General features: G+C 37.2%; 1 protein-coding gene across 11 annotated transcripts in view; it reads left to right on the top strand.

The window, feature by feature from the left end:
- Window positions 1-17,577, top strand: part of DGKB (diacylglycerol kinase beta) — an 863,998-nt gene that overhangs the window by 328,120 nt on the left and 518,301 nt on the right. The gene's annotated exons all lie outside the window — the stretch shown is intronic.

The raw sequence follows: 17,577 nt of genomic DNA, 5'->3' as shown, positions 1-17,577 counted from the left end.
TACATTTCTGTTTTTTTTTTTTTAATTTTGTCTTTTTTTTTAAGTTTTATTTATTCTTAGAGCAAGGGAGCATGAATGGGAGGGGCAGAGGGAGAGGGAGAGAGAATCTCAAGCAGACTCACCACTAAGCACAGAACCCCACTCAGGGCTCCATCCCATGACCCATGAGATCACAACCTGAGCTGAAACCAAGAGTCGAGCATTAAACTGACTGTGTGACCTAAGCGCCCCAAATTTCTGTTGTTTTAAACCATCAGGCTTTTGGTAATTTTTTACAGCAGCTGTAAGGAACTAATGAACAGTGTTAGTTTACTTTTGGAGCTTTTATGCTCCTGGTAGTTTTTTTTTGTTTTTTTGTTTTCCAACATGACTGAAAATTGCCTCTATAGAAAAAGCACATTGATCAATGGATTTCTGGAATTTACTGGGGGGCTGCTGCAGCCTCACTCACTGGAATCTCCTCATTCCTGATTTTTATATTGTGCGATGTGGCATGGGCCTTAAATCCCCCAAATCATCTCAGACTTGCCTTGTAACTAAATTCCTTTACAAAATAATCACCCTTAATTGTTCCCTTCTTTTTTAGATCTTCAAAAATATTTAAACAGGTGGGACTGACCCTTATCCTGTTAGGTGAATGGCTGAAATACAGCAAAGGTGCATTGGAAATCCTCTCCCTCAGAATAGCCAGCACATTTTGCCAGCATTTTAGAAGGGTGTTTTATTTGATAGCACATTATAGCAAAGTCTCTTGGAAGTTTTTATAACAAATATTCTAATGTAAGAATGTAGATTGTGAGAGATACCATTTAATAGAAAACGATGCCATGAATTTTCCTTCTCAACACTGCACAACAGGGATATTTAGATAAGTGACAGTATCCATGCACATAGGGTTTCATCTTCAGTCTATTCTCCACCTGATAATTTTTGAAAATATGAAGATTGATTATCACATTGCAGGTAAAGTTCTTCATTTAAAATTGTCAGGTTAAGCTTTAACGGACCTTGATCAAAGTTTATCACTTTTCAGAGTAATAAGTATAAATTTAAATATATGTCTCAAAAATAATACTAGTAGTAATGTTCCTAGAGGTTCCAATATCACTGGGGAATTTGACATGCCAGAAAAACCTCCACCTTTCTGAACTGGAATTATTGCTCCTCTCCACTCTTTTCAGTTTATCTGGTAGTAGAATTAAAAATTTCCAATTCCCAGGTGCCTGGGTGGCTCAGCGGGTTGAGAGTCAGACTCCGTTTTGGCTCACATGATCTCATGGATCTTGGGATCAAGCCCTGTGTGGGGCTCTGTGTTCAGCAGGGAGTCAGCTGGAAGATTATCTCCTTTTGCCCCTCCCCCGATTCGTGCGCAATTGCACTCTTTCTCTTTCTCAAACAAATACATTAATTTCCAATTTCCTCAATCTGAGGTTTCTGTTTGAAAGTTCGGTAAGAATTGGGATGCCTGGGTGGCTTAGTGGGTGAAGCATCTGGCTTTGGCTCAAGTCATGATCCCAGAGTTCTGGGATGGAGCCCCCTATCGGGCTGGGGAGCCTGCTTTTCCCTCTTCCTCTGCTGCTCCCTGCCGCTCCTGCTCTCTCTCACTCTCTGTCAAATAGGGTAAGACTTAAAGGAAGTGGGAATTAGGGATGGGGGTATTGGGAGGGGAGTATTTAGGAGGTGTGGGTCTCAGTATCCTTCTGTGATTTCTGGAGACTTTTTTTAAATCCTTTGGATCACAGAAGGTCGTGGCTGGAAGAGTTCTTCAATACTGTTTCTTCCGATTCCCTCGGTGTTAGAGGGAGAAAATGGAAGTCCATTTTATGAGAGCACTGTCTTATAGATCATCTAAGAGCCAAGGTCTAGAAGCAAATCTTTCAACTACTTTTAATTTCATGTAAAGCTAGAGCCTTCTTTTTATCAATAAAGCTTTCACAGTCCCCCAGAGACATGGTAGAGATGAGATACATAAAGCCACAAGATAAATATAACACATTTCCCTGACTTCTGTTTTGAATTTAAAACTTGGGGACAATATTTTAGAGTTTTATGCTCTTTAAAATATGTATGTGAGCAAATTGTAGTCTTTGAAATATGTATGCCAGCAAAATAAATAGACTTTGGTTTTTCCAGATTGCCTAATACTGTGCTTGTTGGTAAATATACAGAGAGCTGAAAATTTTTATGGTCAGAAATGAATTGAAAACTTTGGTAGTTTTGTATTGTCTTAAAACAGGATGTTATTAGCAGTGCCGCTAGAGAATACACTGCTGTTGCCAGAATGTCTGGTTTCTCAGTTAAGTGTCTTGCAACCCACATAAGAACTTAAAAAAATAAATAAATAAATAAAACTTTCATCATCTGAGCTAGTGTGGGTTTAAAACTTTTTAAATAATGTACAGATTCAAAATTGTTAACTCGTAGTTGCATTTCATTAATCATTTGATTGAAGCACATGTAATGGCAGTACTTAAAACTATTGCCTATGAAAGTGAGTTACCCATAACAAAAAAATTAAAATTGATGATTAATTTAAAACGTTTTGTATTATATCCTGGTTATTGGTTTAAATAGGAAATTTAAAGCTGCCAGTGAAAATGCAAAAGAAAATGAAGAAAATTGAGAATAATCTGAAATAAAGGTTATGGAAGAGGGGCACCTGGGCAGTCCAGTTGGTTGAAGGTTCAACTCTTGGTTTCAGCTCAGGTCATGATATTGGGGCCCTGGGATCGAGCTCTGTGGCGGACTCCATGCTTAGCGGCTCATGCTATGTCTCTCTCTTTAAAATAAATAGATCTTAAAAAAAAAAAAAAGGTTATGAAAGAAAAACATCCCAAGAGCATAGTGTAAATCTGGCAGCACAGATGATAAGCACCCACAGTTGATGAATATTTCTTATGCATCAGGTACTTATACCACCAAAAGCCCAAGGAAGATATTTTTATTATCCCCATTTACCAACAGCAATAACAGCACCACAAATCGTTGGCAGCTAAGCAGCATTCGTCAATCTAGAATCTGGATATTTCATTGAAAATGAGCTCATTAGTTTGGAGAGTATGCATGATATTTGTGAAGAATCTGCTTGAATAATATTGCATGAGATGACATTCCTTGCTTTAATATATACTTTTTAAATCTAGTTTATCTTTCTGGGAAAATACAATGAGTACAGTTTGTAAAGTCTCCCTCCCCCACCAAATCTAACACATGATTCAAAATCACTGTTAAAAAGAAAGAAAAAAATATAGAGAGAATAAGTGAGCAATCTTTAAGCCAAAGGAGCTGGAAAAAATATGTAACTTCAACCGTATAAGTTAGAAAGTGTTTCCAAGGGGCAAAAATTCTCCAGAATCCTCTCACTGTTATTTTTCAACCTCTCCAAAATGAATTAAGTGGGTGTATGTGCTGAGGGCGGTTAGAGCATCATCAGACAGGAAGGGAGGAACAGGAGCAGTGAAGTGGGGACCTGAGGCTTAGAATGTCTCTCTAGAGAAATAACCTTTTTCACCGTTAGTGACGATGGCTCCACACAGAGCTGAACTGCTTGGGCTTTGTATTTTATTCTCTGGACAAGGAAGAAGGCTGGAAAGATAATTATCATCCAGAACTAAATGTGTCCAAGTATAATTAGGTGCTTTACAGAATGAGAGAAAAATGAAGGAAGGAGGGAAAAGAAAAAAAGAAAAACAAGAATCACTGAGGTACTGTTAAATCTTGGGAAACATGCATGTAAAGCAATGTGAATTACAGATTTCTCTTTTCCATATCCCCTTATGGGATGGTACAGAGGAGGGGGCATAAAGTTCTGAAAAGTACAGTAACTGTCAGAAATGTTTCTCTCTCAAATGAGAGAAAATTGCTAGCAGAGTCACGCAGTGGGCTCTTCCTGAATTGAAGTCATAATCTAAAACCCAAGTATAATCCCCCATGAAAAGTCGCTAAAGTCATCCCCTTGCTTCCTCCCTCAACTTCCTTGCCCCCCTCTCACTGCAAAGCACTTGGATGAACAAACTGTAACAGTAGTTGATGTTAACTCTCCACTTAGTTTAGAGCTGACTGGTCTTCAGTGTGGCCTGGCAATCGATCACATTTCCCTTGTCCTGGATGACTTTTCAACACCTCAGTACTCTCCTCAGATCTCCATTACTTCCCCTCTCATCTTTTCTCAACTGATGGTCTCTCTTCCTCCTTCACTGACTAAAGTGAAGTTACCACAAGAGGACTTTACATACACCGACTGGACCTTGACCTGCCCCTCAGCATTGGAACCTATGTACTCTGCCTTCTGGCTTGGGTGAACTGCCCACGCCCTCTGTCCTCAGCCAAACCATCTGCTGTGAACAAGATTACAGTCTTTCTTACCCACTTATAAGACATCATTCTAGTGGTTTTCTCTTGTTTTAACTTAATTTTTAATTTTTCCTTCTCCACTGGATCATGGTTATCGAAGTGCTGTTTTCTTTCCTTTAGAAAAGTCATCTTGAGTTCACTTCTTGCACTTCAGCTGCTGCTCAAATTCTTTGCTTCCATTGCAGCAAATCTTTTTGAAAGAGTTTGAAAGAGTTGCCTATTATTTGCTGCTTTTTGTTCCTTCCATTTTATTTTCTCTTCACTCCCTCTGGGCTTTTGTCCCAACCACGAAACTGGAGCAGTTCTTGACAGGGACATGAATGACTATCTTCTTACTGCGTTCAGTGATCAGCTTCTGCTCCTCATCTAACTTGACGTTGTATGACCCTTTGCTTCCATGACCCCTTGCTTCTCCTGGTTTTCTTGTTATTTCACTAGATACTCATTCTTAGTTTCTTAATTTTTCATGACATCTGAACTTTGGAATGTCCCAAGTCTCAGTCCTTGGTATCTTCTCTATGTCACTCTCCATGTGAGAATCAGTTCTATGGCTTTAAATACCATATATATGAATAACACTGAAATTCAGTTCTTTAGCCTAGATCTTCTCCTGAATTCTACACTCATATATAACTGCTTTAGTTTTTAATTAAAAAATCTAATGGAAATATAGTTGACATATAACATTAAATTAAGTTTCAGGTGCACAACATAGTGATTCAACAATTATATACATTACGACATGCTTATCATGATAAGTGCTTGGCAATATTATTGAACATATTCCCTAAGCTGTACTTTTCCTTCCCATTATAATTGCTTTCTTAATGGCTATACTTGGATGTCTGATAGAATTCTCATTCATAAATTGCCTTAAACTAAAATTGAGAGCTCACCATCTCAAACCTGCACCATCTTCAGTGTTCCCCATTCCTCCTTGTGGCGACTTAACCCCACCAGTTACCCAAATATAAAATCTTGAAAATGTTCTTGAATTTTTTTATTTCTTCCTTCCTCCCTCCCTTCTTCCCTTCCTTCCCTCTTTCCCCCCCAGTTTCAGAACTTACATCCAGTCCATCAGGATCCAGTCCTTTTGACTCCACTTTCAAAATAGTCCATGTTTCCTACTGTACCACTAACACATTCATACAAAGTCATCAAATCTCTAGTCTAAATTAATTTAATAATTCCATAATTATTTCCTTGTTTTAAGCTTTGTCTTCCATAGTCTGTTTTCAAAACAATACCCAGAGCACTCCTTTTTAAAAACATTTTGAAATAATGATAGATTCACAGGAGCTTACAAAAAATATGTATGCGGAGGCCCCGTATACTGGTAACAGATGGTTACAGATTGCATAACTACAGTTTATAAAATACAAAATCAGAAAATTGATGTTGCTATAATCCAGAGTTTATTCAGATTTCATCAGTTTTACTTGAACAGAGTGCTTCTTTTATAACTTAAATCAGATTCAAAGTTTTGACCAAATGTCACCTTTTCACAAAGTGTATTCTTGCTATTTAAAATTGCAAATTCTGTCCTGCGAGTTTATAATTTTCCTTATCATTAATTTTTTTTTCATAGCAGTTGAAATCTTCTAAGATACTACATTTACTTACTGTGTGTATTTTCTGTCTTGCACTAGACTACAAACTACATGAGCCAAGAATATTTTCTGTTTTGTGCATTGATCTATTCCAAGTACTTGGAACAATGCTTGTTCTAAACTCAATACATGCCTCTCAACTATTTGCAAGAATGATTGAGCAATCACAACTGGGCCTTTTGTTTTAAGTAATCTTTACACCCAACGTGGGGCTTGAACTCCCAACCCTGAGATCACAAGTTGTGTGCTCTACCAACTAAGCCAGGCAGGTGACCTTACAACTGGCCTTTTGTTTCTGCTCTTGATCTCTATTTGTTTCAAAAGACTTGTTCAGGGGCACCTGGATGGCTCAGTCATTAACCATCTGCCTTCAGCTCAGGCCCTGATCCCAGGGTCCTGGGATCGAGCCCTGCATCTGGCTCCCTGCTCAGTGGGAGGCCTGCTTCTCCCTCTCCCACTCCCCCTGCTTGTGTTCCCTCTCTCACTGTCTCTCTCTCTGTCAAATAAATAAATATATAAAATCTTTAAAAAAAATACTGGTTCATTTTCCCTAAATTATATAAAATTCTATGCTGATTAATTCATTAATTACTGCTCATGTGAGTCAAATGTTAACATTTCTTCCCAACTCCACATTCATGATGTCATGTTGGAGGCTTGATATGGCCTAGGTGGGAGTATGTTTGCAGTAGATAAATCAGCAAACACCACAAGTCAGCACTCTGAATCTTCAACAGTTGTTAAATACTTTACGAGCACACCACTGAATCATACCAGTCAATTTAGGCACTGATTATAATTCTTAATTAAAATTATGTTTTCAGTATCATCTTTAGTTATTTTATAGATGAGTAGCTCTACTGCAAATGTATATTTTCTTAATTTTCTACACAAGAAAATATGTATAAAATGTTAATTATTTCATGGGTGTCTAGAACAGTGTCCAGCTGGAAGAGAAATTACTAGATATGTTGTCTATCCAAGAAATCACTCATAAATATTTTATCCAAGGCATTGGACTAGGGTAAGTTGAGTATAGGTAGACCGAGTAAGGGAAAAAATAATAGCAAATGCAGAAAAAAATTTTAAGGATTGGTTATTTAAGAGTATTATCAGCAAATAATGAATATCAAAAGGAGAAAAGAAATTTTCTCCATAGTCTCACATCAACAGTAATTCTGAAAGTAAATAGGTGTCTTTCCAGATAAACAGAAAGTTACGGCAGTGTGTATAACAGTTTTCTCTACGATGTTATGGGCACCATCTTTTCAAGTTAAACAATGACCCCAAGAGCTTAGGGGAAACATGTAGAGATTCCCTTAAGCTTAATAGCTTTTTTAAATCAATTCTTCCTAGTGTAGCTGTATCTTTGGAATTTTCTTGGGATGTTGTTAAAAATCCAGGTGTATAGATTTCAGTTAGCATATAAACTCCTATAGTGTAACTGATTTTTAATAATAGTTCCATATTTTTTCAATCTTTTTGTATACAAGTACAAGTAGACATGAATGTTTCACACAAATAGATATGAATGTCTGTGTTTGGCTGACTAGTTCTCCAAGTATTTTATTTTATAGCACTCTAGGTGTTTATTTACTGCAGCTGACTACAATTTAAATAGGACATTCTTTTATATCACCCAGGGTATGACATTAATAGCAATATCAATTTCTGGATCCTCTCGATTTCTAAAAATACTATTTTTGGCTATTTTGACCTCAATGAGGCTAAATCATTTTTTAAATAAAATGCTTTAATAAGATTTTTTCCTCCAATAGAAGCCCCCTGAGCAAAAGCCAGCCTAAATATATAATTATTAAAGATTGTATATAATCTTTACAACCAGATGAGATATATACTCATTCCAATTAAAGGCATTGGCAGCCTCTCTGTATTGTAAGAGCTTTTATTTTTTCCTGGAAACCCGTTCTCACTGAAACAGGGACCCATGTTGGAAAATATAACAGCAAAAATTTTGCTAGTTAATTCTCAGTTTCTTAAAGCTACTCTTTAAGGATAAGAGCAGTGGTTAATTCAACCTTAGCTGCATGTAAGAATCATGAGAGGAGCTTTTTAACAATCCCCATGTTTTGGGGTCCCTGGGTGGCTCTGTTGGTTAAGCTTCTGACTCTTGATTTCAGCTCAGATCATGATCTCCGGGTCGTGGGATCAAGCCCTGGGTGGTGCTCTGTGCTCAGGGTGGAGTCTGCTTGAGATTCTGTCTCTCCCTCTCCCTCTGCCCCTCCCTCCACTCGTGTTCTCTCTCTCTCCTCCCATGTCTGGTGGGGCTAAACTCTAGTGGATTCAATCATTGTCAGTGTGTTTTGAGCCCAGGCATCAGTATATCTTAAAAGCTACCCAGATGATGCTAAAATGTATCCCAGTTTGAGTACCACTGGGGTAGACACAAAAGTGTTTCACTTAGACAAAGATAAAGCTCTTTTGCTAATTTGAAATACTGTATAGCTAAGGGAAACATTGTCACATTTAACTTTGTACTGAATATTATTATGTTATGTGCACATTAATGCTAGCTCAGTATTTAGACTAGAAAGTTTTCTCTTTAAACAGTTGAAGCTACAAACCTTATTTACTACAGGGTTTAAAACAGCCACTGCAAAGATGCTTTTGGTTGAGTGCAGAAAGAGATTTCCAGGCCACAAATATCCTCTGTGAAAAGGGGAAAAAACTGTGTTGGGAAGCTTAGATTTTGAAGAAAACTTTCGAAGCACTGAGTTGGGAGGACCAAAAGCTGACTTTTCCATGGTTCCACATTCAGATTGCAGGCTTTGGCAGCCTCTCTCATATTGTCAGAGCTGCATTTTTCCTGGAAACCCACTGTCCTCACTGAAACAGGGACCCATGGTGCTGTCAATTTTGGCAAATACAGGACTAGATGATTAATCTACAAGAGGTTATTGGTATTTTAAACATGACAGATGCACTTTATAAGTTGGATAGTCTTGGTGTTAACAGTGGGATATGATCATCTTTTCACAGGAGCTAGGGCTACTGTTTGGATGTTAAAACTATTGGCCCTGACCTAAAGAATATTTACTTTGGAACAAATGAAAAAAGATGTTCTTATGAGGCATAAGGAAGAACATGTTACTTGCAGAACATTTTTAGGATTTTATTTCAATAGTTCTTTGTCTTTCTATGTACTTTCCCTTTGTAACGCAGCACAAGCAATTTTAATATTTATTCTTTTATTTTTATTTATTTATTTTTTAAAGATTTTATTTACTTATTTGACACAGAGAGAGAGACAGCCAGCGAGAGGGAACACAAGCAGGGGGAGTGGGAGAGGAAGAAGCAGGCTTCCAGCGGAGGAGCCTGATGTGGGGCTCAATCCCAGAAGGCCAGGATCATGCCCTGAGCTGAAGGCAGATACTTAACGACTGAGCCACCCAGGCACACCAATATTTATTCTTTTAGATGACTTTTTAAATAATAACTATATGAAATACATGTATCATGTAAAATTACAAATATTTTAAAGTCTTCGGAAAGAATTGTATATATATTCTAATTCTATTATCAAAAGAAACACAATCCTAAACAAAAATAAAATGCTATAGGGGCCCCTGGTTGACTCAGTTGGTTAAGCGACTGCCTTTGGCTCAGGTCATGATTCTGGAGTCCTAGGATCGAGTCCTGCATTGGGCTCCCTACTCATCAGGGAGTTGTTTCTCCCTCTGACCCTCCCTCCTCCCATGCTCCCTCTGTCTCATTCTTTCTCTCTCTCAAATAAATAAATAAAATAAAATGCTATAAAACACTTAAAAATATCCATATGACCTTTTTGTTTTACTTTTTCTTCTATTTCTTATATGTAGAGAAGATATTTGTCATCTGTTAATTTAAGTTGGTAAAAAAAGAAATACAGTGTTTCCATGTACTAGAAAAATAGGTAATACAATTCCCTGACTAAATTAACAGAAATCATGGACTCCAAAGTAGATGTTTTGGTTCTAATGGAAACTTCCATTTGTTTTTGTATTTTACAAAGTAAAGAAAACAGATTTGGGTCCTATACAAAACTTTGGATCATTCCTTCACCCTCTTTGGGTTGTGTGATTTTGAATAAGTAATGATTGCTTTAACATTGATTTCTTTGTGTGTTTAAAGGAGGAGTTTGAAAAAATAGTTTGAAAAGATAGGCTATATGGTAGTTGTGAGTTTTAAATGAAATAATAAGATATAACACTTAAAAAAATAAGATACTACACTTTGCAACCTCTAAAAGAATCTACCTGTGTAAACTTCAATTAATAGTGGTAATAGTACTCAATGCATAAACAGGTGTAGATTCTAAGAGCTTTATTGTAGGGAGTTCCATGGAAAGTTAGAAGGAGGTCCTGAGAAATTTCGTGGACAAGGTGGCAGATAAATTAAGGCATGCTTTATGTTTGAACTTCATTTGACATCGAGGGGAATTCCAGGCAAAGAGAAAGAGCATCACAAACAAAGGAGGGGCTCTAACATCATGGATCTTGTTACGATGGATATTGAGCTGTAAAATAAGGAAGGCATTGAAAGTAATTATTGGTAGGTAGGTTTTGGATCGTATTTTGACACACCTATCGTGCCAGTTTGCGTTTCAATTTAAAGACAACAGGAAACTGTTGAAGGGGTGTGGTATGTTTGAAGTCATGTTTAGGGTGGAAGGAAGGAACAGGAATTTATTGGGCGCCAGATACATTGCTAGACACAGTACTGCAAGGTCCTTTTCACGATTCCTGTCTTACATATTAGAAAACTGAGCCACAGAGACATTAAAAATGTGCCCAGTGATATTCAGCCAAGAATTCTGAAGCCAAGACTCAAATCTAAAACTCTCTGGCTTTAAATCTTTCCATTATTCCATGAAGCCTTTGTAATTAATATGACAAATATATGTTGAGTTTTTTGGAATAAAGAGACAAAAAGTCTGTGAAATCACAAAGGAAGTTCATTCAAGATGTAGCAGACACTTAGGGAGATGTGAGGTGAGCCAAAAGTGTTTCCTTTTTTTTTTTTTTTTTTTTTGCTATGTAGTTTTAGGACCCATGAGCCTGATTCTTTTGTTTTCTAAACGTTGCTGAATGTTCTTATGGATTTATTTGTATTTAAGAATTAGTAAATGGAATTACATCTTCCTTAATAATCATGTAAAAATGTAAAACATTCCCAACCATACATTCCTAAAATGTAGTTAGTTTAACTCTCATGGCGTTACACAGTACATGACTTAGCCAAACATGAGGGGATTCATAGAAAGTGAGCACTTTAGGGGGCCTCTAGAATGACTCATACACTTGGGCAGGTATTAGAAAGACAAGCCATGAGAATAAATCTATACATTTCTTCTGTCCTTGCATATAACAAAGGTGTTTGCTGAGCAAAGTGGTTCGTCTATGTTAGGTTCAGAACCACCTTAGTTCTTAGGAGATTCTGTTGTTGGTAGAGCTGACGACCTAAAATAATCCCATTGTCTCTGTTGTGGTTATTAATATTAAATTACTTTCTGGTAAGACAGATATGCTAGTCATGGGCAGTAATTGGTATCTGGTATTCTTCTCCAAGTCTCCTGCCCTATTAGCCAAGCCTTGAAGCATCAGTGCCTCTGGAATTAGCTGTGTATTTCATGTCATGACCCTCCTCTGCTTTCTAGGAAACCCAGTATTTTGTACTGAGCATCAGTCCTGATCCTTTATCCAAAGATTAAACCAGCTGTTTGAACCTGGCTTCCCAGCACTTCAGTGGCTAGTCTTCTTAGATGCCAGACCTTTGTTTCATTACAGATATGTATTACCTGTGAATTGATCTCCCAGTTCACAGCTGCCTGCCTCGCTGGCTGGCTGCCTTGCTTTCTTAGCATTGCTCAGCCCAGAATCTGTCATTGTGCTCTCGTACTTGAAGCTCCAATATTAGCTGAACTATGATTGAGATTCTTTCACTTACCTACTCTCTATTCATCCAGGCGTCATTTCCTTGGTATCTCTCTTACTAGAGGGTAGGTCAGATTCAGTCATGCATCCTTTCTCCTCTCCACTAGTCCAGTACTGTTTGGACAGACATGAACCAGAGATGACAAAATCAAACAGATAGGAATGTTATGGTGATAGGTAATAGGCACAAATCCAGAAAAGCAGCTGAATTATATAAAATAAGTAAATGACCATTCTCCTTTGACGGTAGGGAGAACACAACAGCAGGAATTTCAACATCTAGTGCAGTTTGGGAAACCGTGCATATATGTAGGATGTTCACTTAAGGGAATTCTGATTAAAGGTTAGGGGACCCCAGCAGGATATCTGGAATCCTTTGGTGTCTCATGCCAGAATCAACCTACAGAAGACTGGTCGGATAAGTCAAGTCCTCAATCTTTGAGAGACTGGGCCCAAGAGAGGTTATTGGGACAGGAATAGAAGAATAAGATAATGTTCCGATTTCTAAACTAGATTATGAAGTGGGGATTGGGTCATGAATACATTTTAGCTATCAGGATATTAAAAATGGGACTTGTGAATTGAAAAAGGAGTAAATTGGTTTAATGGTGATCCATCTAAATATGTCCCAGACCAAGATCATCATTAAGACACAGAGATTTTGGTCTTATTTTATTAATTTATTCCTAGTGGTCTCCCAACTAAGAATATGCTAATATAATCTGTGGCCAAGAAAGCATTAAAAAATGACATGAATAATTTTAAGGACTGTTGCCTTCTCTGGAACATTTGTACATGATTACTGAATGTGTTTTGTACTCCTATGGAATCCTGAAATAAAAAACCCATCTTTAAACAGAACTAGAAGCTGGTTCTTTGAGAGAATCAATAAAATTGACAGACCACAGGCAAGACTTATCCAAAAGAATAGAGAAAGGACCCAAATTAATAAATTATGAATGACAAAGGAGAGGTCACAACCAACACCAATGAAATTGGAAGGATTATGGTAGAAACTTTTATCAACAGCTTTATGCCAATAAATTAAGCAATCTGGAAGAGATGGAGGCCTTCCTGGAAACCTATAAACTACCAAGACTGAAACAGGAAGAAATTGATTTTTTAAACAGGCCAATTAATTATGAAGAGACTGAGTCAGTGACAAACAATCTTCCAAAAAACAAAACTCCAGGACCGGACGGTTTTCCTGGGGAATTCTACCAAACATTCAAAGAAGAAATAATACCTATTCTCCTAAAGCTATTTCAAAAAATAGAAACAGAAGGAAAGCTACCAAACTCATTTTATGAGGCCAATATTACCTTGATCCCCAAACCAGGCAAAGACCCCATCAAAAAGGAGAATTACAGACCGATTTCCCTAATGAATATGGACGCCAAAATCCTCAACAAGATCCTGGCTAATAGAATCCAACAATACATTAAAAGGATTATCCATAATGACCAAGTGGAATTCATCTCTGGGATGCAAGGGTGGTTCAACATTTGCAAATCAATCAATGTCATAGATTTTATCCAGAAAGAAAAATTCAAAAATCATATGATTCTCTCAATAGATGCAGAAAAAGCATTTGACAAAATACAGCATCCTTTCCTGATTAAAACCCTTCAGAGTGTAGGGATAGAGGGTACATTCCTCAATCTCATAAAAACCATCTATGAAAAGCCTACAGCAAATATCATTCTCAATGGGGAAAAGCTGGAAGCCTTTCCCTTAAGATCAGGAACATGACAAGGACACCCACTCTCGCCACTATTATTCAACATAGTACTAGAAGTCCTCGCAACAGCAATCAGACAACAAAAAGGAATAAAAGGTATTCAGATCAGCAAAGAAGAAGTCAAACTCTCTCTCTTCGCAGATGACATGATACTCTATATGGAAAACCCAAAAGAATCCACGCCCAAACTATTAGAAGTTATAGAGCAATTCAGTAATGTGGCGGGATACAAAATCAATGCTCAGAAATCAGTTGCATTTCTATACACGAATAAGGAGACTGAAGAAAGAGAAATTAGGGAATCCATCCCATTTACAATAGCACCAAAAACCATACGTTATCTTGGAATTAACCGGAGACGTAAAGGTTCTATATTCTAGAAACTATAAATCACTCTTGAAAGACATTGAGGAAGACACAAAAAGATGGAAAAATATTCCATGCGCATGGATCGGAAGAATTAACATAGTTAAAATGTCCATGCTACCCAGAGCAATCTACACTTTCAATGCTATCCCGATCAAAATACCGAGGACATTTTTCAAAGAACTGGAACAAATAGTCCTTAAATTTGTATGGAACCAGAAAAGGCCCCGAATCTCCAAGGAACTGTTGAAAAGGAAAAACAAAGCTGGGGGCATCACAATGCCGGATTTCGAGCTGTACTACAATGCTGTGATCACAAAGACAGCATGGTACTGGCACAAAAATTGACCCATAGACCAATGGAACAGAATAGAGACCCCAGAAATGGACCCTCGGCTCTTTGGGCAGCTAATCTTTGATAAAGCAGGAAAAAACATCCGGTGGTAAAAAGACAGTCTCTTCAATAAATGGTGCTGGGAAAATTGGACAGCTACATGCAAAAGAATGAAACTTGACCACACTCTCGCACCATACACAAAGATAAACTCCAAATGGATGAAAGACCTCGATGTGAGACAGGAATCCATCAAAATCCTAGAGGAGAACATAGGCGGCAACCTCTACGACATCTGCCAAAGCAGCCTTTTTCATGACACATCTCCAAAGGCAAGAGAAACAAAAGATAAAATGAACTTGTGGGACTTCATCAAGATAAAAAGCTTCTGCACAGCCAAGGAAAGAGTCAAAAAAACTAAGAGGCAGCCCACAGAATGGGAGAATATATTTGCAAATGATGCTACAGATAAAAGACTGGTATCTAAGATCTACAAAGAACTTCTCAAACTCAATACGTGAGAAACAAATAAATCATAAAATGGGCAGAAGATATGAACAGACACTTTTCCAATGATGACATACAAATGGCTAACAGACACATGAAAAAATGTTCAAAATCATTAGCCATCAGGGAAATTCAAATCAAAACCACACTAAGATACCACCTTACACCAGTTAGAATGGCAAAAATAGACAAGGCAAGAAACAACAATTGCTGGAGAGGATGTGGAGAAAGGGGATCCCTCCTACATTGTTGGTGGGAATGCAAGTTGGTACAGCCACTCTGGAAAACCGTGTGGAGGTCCCTTAAAAAGTTAAAAATTGAGCTACCTATGACCCAGCCATTGCACTACTGGGTATTTACCCCAAAGATACAGACGTAGTGAAGAGAAGGGCCATAAGCACCCCAATGTTCATAGCAGCATTGTCCACAATAGCTAAATCATGGAAGGAGCCGAGATGCCCTTCAACAGATGACTGGATTAAGAAGTTGTGGTCCATATATACAATGGAATATTACTCAGCTATCAGAAAGAAGGATTTCTCAACATTTGCTGCAACATGGACGGCACTGGAGGAGATAATGCTAAGTGAAATAAATCAAGCAGAGAAAGACAATTATCATATGATTTCTCTCATCTATGGAACATAAGAACTAGGTAGGGGGAGAAAGGGATAAAGAAAGGGGGGGTAATCAGAAGGGGGAATGAAGCATGAGAGACTATGGACTCTGAGAAACAAACTGAGGGCTTCAGAGGGGAGTGGGGTGGGGGAATGGGATAGACTGGTGATGGGTGTAAGGAGGGCACGTATTGCATGGTGCACTGGGTGTTATACGCAACTAATGAATCATCGAGCCTTACATCAGAAACCAGGGATGTACTGTATGGTGACTAACATAATATAATAAAAAAACATTAAAAAAAATAAAAAAAATAAAAAGGGTGCCAAAGACACAGAATTTAATGACCATTAGATGTAAAAATAAAGAGACAGGAGGTTGAAAAAAAAAAAAAAAAGAGAAACCTATGTTTAGTCAGTATCTCTAACATTCTGTGGAAGGCCTAGGTATAAGCAAATTTTCTTCTTGCCCGTCCATTTTACCATGGGGCTCAGATATGGTTAAAATAAACATATCTTTGGGATATGTTATTCTAGAGTTTGTGCATCTGGATATGTATATGTGTATATAGGTATGTACAGTAGGCTCTGCATCTACATCTATAAATGTGAAGAAGTAAAAGGTGTTCTGCAAAGTTAGAATAATGCCTTATCATTGGCAAAGAAGGATTCAGGAATAAAGAATCAGCTTCATATCTCTTTCATATAGAACCTGGTCTCTAAAGTAGTTTATGTTTCTGCCAAGGTAAATGTCAAAGTAATTACTACGATTTGTGGTAATTTAGGAATAGATCAATTGAATCACAATATTTATTATGATGTTATTATTTCATCTTTAACAAAAATTTGAGTGCTATGAAAAAATGAAAACGTACTGCTCCCCAGAGCAGCCTACAATCTAGCAAGAGACAGGCATAACAAATTAACTCTGATCCTAGTATGGAAAGGGCTAGCAAAATATATACTGAAAAAGAAATACAGAGGAAACTGTGTAAGCTTCAAACATGGTATAGCATACACACATGCACCCCAAACAATCTCAACAGCAGAAAGATAAACAACCAAATTAAAAGCTAGCCAGAAGACTTGGTGAGACATCTCTTCAAAGAAGATGCACTAATGACCAATAAGCATTTGAAAAGATGTTCAATATCATTAGTCATTAACAAATACCTAATGAAATACAAATAGAAACCATTTCATGACTACTAAGATGGCTATAATAAAAGAAAAACTAGAAAATAACAAGTGTGGCAAAGATGTAGAGAAATTGGAATTCACATACATTGCTGGTAGGAATGTGAAATAGTATATAGCCCTGTGAAAATCTGTTTGGCAGTTCCTCAAAACGTTAAATTTAGGTTTTCTTATGACCTAGCAATTCTCTGCTTAAGTGTATACAAAACATGGAAACAACTCAAATGTACATGAGCTGATGAATGGATAAACGAAATGTGGTATATCCATAAAATGGAATATTTTTTAGCTACAAAAGGGAATGAAGTACTGATACATGCTACAACATCTATGGACCTTGAAGTGAAAGAAGCCAGACAAAGACAACAAACTATATGATTCCAGTTGAATGGAATGCCCAGAATATGGGAGTTTTTGGGGGGTGATGGAAATATGCTGAAATTATATAGTTGTGATGTTTGGACAGCAATGTGCATGTACTAAAAAACCCAGTGAATTGTAGACTTTAAAATGGTTAAAATAATGAATCTATGTTATGTGAATTTTAATGCAATAAAAACAGCAGTCACACTTAAAAATCCTCTGCAGAATTTGCAACATAAACAAAATTTTATACTCCAAATGAAAGTGTAATTTATAAAATATAGGCATGATGCACTGGGTGGGCATCTAAGAGTTAATTTTCTAACTAATTTGTAAATTAGTATTTTTGAAAATATTTTATGGTGGCACAAATATCACTGAACCTTGGGGAAAGGCAGGGAGGATTATATTCATATGCTAGGAAATAATATCCATGCCTGCTGCCTAATGGAAAACTAAGAATCTTCTGCTTATTTCCCAGTTTCAGCCTTGTTTTATCACTGTTATTCAAGCTTGATTGAATATTTAGATGACTTATCAGTATTTGTTAGTTATT

Source organism: Ursus arctos, unplaced genomic scaffold, assembly GCF_023065955.2.
Source record: "Ursus arctos isolate Adak ecotype North America unplaced genomic scaffold, UrsArc2.0 scaffold_3, whole genome shotgun sequence".
NCBI lineage: Eukaryota > Metazoa > Chordata > Mammalia > Carnivora > Ursidae > Ursus > Ursus arctos.
The sequence above is the reverse complement of the archived record's forward strand: the minus strand, read 5'-3'. Positions and strand labels throughout refer to the sequence as shown.